Source organism: Lytechinus pictus, chromosome 11 (assembly GCF_037042905.1).
Source record: "Lytechinus pictus isolate F3 Inbred chromosome 11, Lp3.0, whole genome shotgun sequence".
NCBI lineage: Eukaryota > Metazoa > Echinodermata > Echinoidea > Temnopleuroida > Toxopneustidae > Lytechinus > Lytechinus pictus.
In genome coordinates this window covers 12,046,498-12,052,767 of record NC_087255.1, presented here as the reverse complement: position 1 = coordinate 12,052,767, position 6,270 = coordinate 12,046,498, and positions in this window count along the sequence as shown.

The following is a 6,270-nucleotide window of genomic DNA, read 5'->3' as shown; positions in this document are numbered from 1 at the left end:
TATTATCATTATTATCAATTTATGTTCTCTTTGTTTGCTTCAAATAATGCAACAATTTATGTTGTTTCATCAATTTTAAATGTTTTCTTTTTGTAATTTAGAACTACAGCTTTAATAAATCTTTGTATTTATTTTTATCTTATTGGTATCAGACTTGTTGCTAATATTAATATTCCAAAACTCAACAAACAAATGAACAAACGTCAACTCTACACATATCATTTCTTTGTTTCAACCTTTCATTTATAGATTTCTTCTAACCTTTCTTTTTTTTCCTGTCTTTTCAAGGTCAAGTAGAACCCATGTCACTGTTCACTGTACCCTAAACAAATCTCGGCCCGGGGGCAAAATCAAATCGGACTAAGAGCTATTTCCATCCACATACCGCCATCACCGCGCCCGAAATAAATGCTCAAGTCAACTCAAGAGACTAATTCATTCTGTTAAGAAAGCACAGGACCAAATCAAGCACACATAATACTGATCATGTTGGGATGAGTAATTCACTGAATTGTTGAATAAAAGAACTGCGAGAGAAGACTTGGAGGAATTACGCATGCCCTTTCATATGTACACAAATGATTGATCACAATTTGAACATCATCAATAGGTCTTCACAAGGACAAAACAAATTTTGAATTTGACATTCACTCCACTCATACCTGTGCCGAATTTGAGGTTAAGATTACTATATGCCTACAAATAAAAACAAGACAAAATAAATTTCACAGGTTACCTCAGACAAAAGAGAGATAACATGCAGCATTCACTTTTACATCATTGACTGATTTGCAGGATCCAATATTTATATATTTTCACAAATAACTTAATATTGCTTGTATATTTGTATAATCATCAGATATTTAGTTTTCTTTCCTCTCACTTTGCAATTCAATATTAATTGTACCTTATAATGTTATGATCCTTATTCATTTATGTTGGCCTGTATTCATGCAGTTTTTAGAAGACTTTCCGAATGATTTTTTTTTCTTTCAACAACATCACTGTAATGAACTTCAAATACACTGTTTAGCATGTTGTCACATATCTTGTGTAGTATCCCATCTTTTACATACATGTTGGAAATTACTTACATATTTTTAGTTTGTGAATATGATTACACAACACAAGAAACGTAAAGTAACAAAGATAATAATATGGGGGAAAAACACACAAATACACTGATTATACAGTATTTATGATCTATGACAACACTAATCTAACTTACTGCAGGAATTATATGCATTGGTAATGCCAGAGGATGAAAATAAAGATATTAAAAATGCTGTCTAGTTCCTCCTTAAAACCGCATCATCCTACTCAATTAGTGATATATTGGCCATATTAGAAGGTTCCTATTATCATTTTGAAAGAAGGAAAGAAGCCGGAACAGGTGAAATGAATACAAGAGTATGAATAAACGTGGATGTAGGAGGAATTAAGAGTAGGTGGGATTACTAATCTGGGGGGATTAGTATCAGCATTGTGCTGTAAACAATCAGCTGGTCATTGACCTCTCTCTAGCTGTGATTCAATACGGCATATTGATATTTCATTCCTAGCATTTGTTGAGTCATTTAGTTGTTGAGTCATTGTCAGAATAAGTCAATATGCCATAACAATAAACTGAATTTACGTATACCGCAGTGTTTATCATAGCTAATGCAGTATCGAAATTATTCATCTGAATTTTAGGTATTTTTCAATCAGGTTAAAATAACCGACAATGGTGGAGAATACGCCGTGCTGTAGACACATGAAGCAACAACTGAGAATGACAATAAACTCATTTCTATATCTGATTTAATTTTCACTTGAGTTACATAAAACACATCTCCGAACATGTCCAAATATATCAACAGGTGGGATAAGGTGATTGTTAAAAGCTGACCTCACCCTTTAAAATATGACACACCAAATTAAGGTTATCTCCATTTATTACCTATGTCTGTCTATCCCCCATGTCTAGGAGATGCACCCCCTAGGCAATCTCTTACCACTGGTCCCCACGCACTCCTTTACTCTTGACCTTTTCTATGCACTTCCTGCATACACAGAGTAGTGAGGATGCCCTGTGTGTGTGGGTGTGTGTGCTAGAGGAGTGTGTATGTGGTGTATGAAGGTAAGGCAGGTCTTGCGTACACTTAGGGAGGATGCTTTGTGAATGTGGGTTGTGTGTGTGTGGGTGTATGTATGTATGGAAAGGTGTGTGGGTGTGTGTAGGGCAGACTTTTGTGGGTGGGGGTGTGTGAGGGTAAGACGTATATGCATGTCGTGCATACATTGATGATACCATGTGTGTGTGGGTGCGTGTGGGGAAGTGTGTGATGGTGTTTGTAGGCGGTGTGGGTGAGTACGTACAGGCGAGTTTATGTGGGTGTGTATGGGGGCAAGACAGGTCTTGCAAGGATTAATGAGAATGCCGAGTGTGTGTGTGTGTGTATGTGAGTGCTTGTGTTAGGGACCGTTTTCACATTAGTATAGGAAGTGTGTGTGTGGGAGTGTGCACTGGAGAGGGTGTGGGTGTGTGTGTGTGTGGGAGGGTGAGTAAGACGGGCCTTAATCCTTATGGCTGTCTCTAGGGAGGAGGGGTGTTGAGTGAAGGAGATCCCCTTCCATGTCTCGTCTTCAAGCCATCATTAAATACAAGCCTTGTACTGATAACAATTACACAACGTGACATGAATGTTCATGTTTGTCTGGGATTAGACATTAAAGATAGGCATACCCTTAAATAACAGTCTGATGTTGTGATTTGAATCTTCAATGTTCTCCTTTTTTCCCTTCTTATGTCACCAAAACCCTGATAAATACAAACACACTTATGACAGGAAATAATTTCAAGAGGTGAAATGCCATGATAACAAGAAATGTATGAATAAACAAGTTTATTTGTTCAATTTTGGGAAAGAATATCTATTACAATAAGAAAGAAAGATTATGGTGAAAAAACAACAAGAAAAGTAATGAAAATCATACCATTAAGATATGAACACACAGAGCGATACATAAACTTTATCACTTGTGTTTAGAAAGGACAACACCAACAATTTTACACCAGTGTTAAATAAAGGGTGCTTGTCCAAGATCCATTGGTGTTTGTTCAACACCCATTGGTGTTGTTAAAACAGATTCTCTTCTTATCTTAATACTATATGGTGTTATTTCACACTATGCTTTAGTTTTTAACACTAATGATGTGTGTTCCTCACAGTAAATAGTCAAGTGTTCTAATCGTTTTTCAATGCAGTTGCTTCAGCTTAATATTCAAGATTTCTTTTGAACAAATACAATATAGCACATCAACAAAACTCCAAATATTGCTTTTGCTTTCCATAAAGGATTTCAGAAATATGTGTGTTTATTTGTATACAACAATTTATCATCAGATGAGGTAAAATATTAAGATTGCAAATGAGCAGTGTGCATCGCAGTGGTCTCTTATCAGGGGTAGATATGAACTCCTTAATAATGCAGTTTATGATTTAACATTGCTTTACCTTGACTGATAAGGCAGATATAAGTAACATGACTAGAATATTTGTAAACAATCACTTTAATCCCTTTTTATGTAATAACTTTCTTGCCAAAGGGCCTACATTAGCTAAATTGATGTGATATTTATATTCTGTTTATTCATAATTGTATTGAATACCCTCTATTATAATTATATTTATATTTTATATTGTGGAAATAAGGGATTTGATGTAAAAAAAAAAAATTCTTGATATTCAACCTGGGTCATCCGATTATGAGGTCACTTCCCTACCGAGCTAGCCTTCACACACATTCATGCATAATACAGTTAATACCTTCACATGATTATTCATATCATTCAACTACTTTAATATGTGTATTAACTTGGTATATTTCTATTTTTTAATCATGTTTCTCATAACGATTTTCAAATGTGAAAACTCTGTAGTTATTTGGCGGAAATAGATATGAAATGAAATGCAATGCGTCTGTCAAAATGTAAAGAGCCTAAAAAAGAAATTTGAATTGCACGACAATGAAGGGGAAACTCCAACCTCAATTATTCATCTACGGCACTAAGTAGAACTGAAAAATGAAATGGAACGGGTGCCTAAACCTCATGCTATTCAGGTCAACACTCATCAAAAATGCAAAGGGTGTTCCTAATGGGGTCAACAATCAGATCAGATTTTGAAGAATAGAAATACCATAGCCCAATATTGGCTGGCAAGTGGAGGTGTTATAAGCAACAAAAATTCAGACCATAAGCAAATCATTGTGAAACAAAGAGAGATGAGCTCTTGACACGTACAGACAGCATTCGTGCTAATTGTTCATTCAACACACACTTCTTAGATCTTAAATCTGCAGCTCAAGCTATATAATGTTAACCCATTGACACATGCTTAACCTGGAATAAAAAGAGGCATGGGCAACGATCCAGGGGAAATGGGATGCATGCCCCCCCCCCCCACCCCCGCCTCAAATTTCAAATTCTGTACAGCAGCCTATAGAACAGGCATGGATGGCGATCCTGGGGGAAGGGGTACATGCCCCCCCCCCTGCCTCAAATTTCAAATTCTGTTCAGTTGCCCATGGGAGAAGGTCATCCCTTACCTTCAAGAGAGACCCAAAATCTAAAGAAATTGCTGTACATGTACAGGTGAATGATATATTTACCGTCCTCCCCCTCCCACAGTTGATGTAAAGAAGAATCTTGACTCTCATTTTATCAAAATAAAAAAAATTAAAATCATAATGCCTCATGAATAATAAAATTTCATTTTGATGCATAAATTTACCCAAAGCCACCAAGGCCATAGCTTCGGATTTCCTATTGACTGGGTTTAGATTTATTAGTGCCTTTTATTATATTTTGTCTATTTGTGCTGTAATATAGATATGTGCCCTACAGAAAAGTGGTCTTGCCTTAAATTTTGGAATTTTATGTCTGGCATTGGTTTTCCACCAATCAATTTCATCATTAGTTTTGTTCTTTGCATGGGTTCCATGACATTTGCTCCTGCAAAAATTATTGCTTCTAGTGAAAATGCATTAAGCCAAACATACAATTGTTTTTCAACCATACCTCAACCTAATGTCCTAAATCCTAATCTTCTCATGTTTCTTAACCAAAAACCAAACTCTAAATCTCCCCTTATATCTTCAGAGCAACTAGCCGAAGAGCATATTTGTCCTAGTAGTACATAATGCGTTACCATTCTTTAATCTACAGTTCGGATTTTCACTGGTAGGAAATCTTTGGAAATGCACATCTTAATAGTTAACAGTCGGAGGATAAGCCCCCGGTTCCAGCAGACGATGATTTAAACAATGAGGTCCTCAACCTCTGCCTTCACTGATTACAACCACGTAGAGGTGAGATTCTTAAGGGATTCCAATGATTTACTTCACCAAATGTCAGGTAGTCCATCATCGATCAGGGAGCCGTTGACTCCTGCAAGGCATTCTGGGTAACACAAGGGTCATCCATACTCTCTTTCCACCACCTGGGGGCTACTTGGACCGTCATAAATGTTCCTGCATGTTCCTGCCCTCAGGAGGTTGTAACCTAACAAAGGTTCCCTCTCAACGACGCTCTCAGGAACCTTTAAAGATTGCCTTACAAAGCTATAAGGTAAATAAAGATTACAAACATCTCCGCGTTAAAGTACAGACTTGGCATTGATTGGTCTACCTCCCAACCCCCCCCCCCTCTGTTGCCCGAACTACTCAAACCACTGTCTCTTTCTGTCACTTTCTCCTTTCACTATTTTGCAAAACTTCTGAATTTCCTCTTTATTTCTGTATATCTGTCTATAATTCCACTCTCACTCTCTCCTCCTCCTTTCCTATCTCTTTCATCCCTTTCATTTCCTTTCTCATCTCTTGTATTGTAAAGAAATCTTTAACTCCAACCATCTTTATCTAAAATACCTGTATGCCTCTCAGCTTTTCCATTTTCCTCATTACTATGAGACCCATACATGATCTTACCTGTCAAGCTTGACAAGAACCAACAAAATCCTTCTCAGTGGCGCAGTCATGCTTCTACCAAGTAAGGTTCCTGGTTCAAAACTAACTCAAGTATTGGTAAATGAGTGATTCTACTAAAGTCAAATCTCTTGGATTTATGCAAATATGACATAAAAGAGGTCAATAACACATGCTTTGTAGAATCTGTTTTAAAAAGATTGGTTGTAATTATTCGCCTAATAGAAGGAGCAGACTAATCTGTATTATCAAGGCATTCATCAGTCCCCTACAAAACAATAAGTAATAAAAGATATAGGC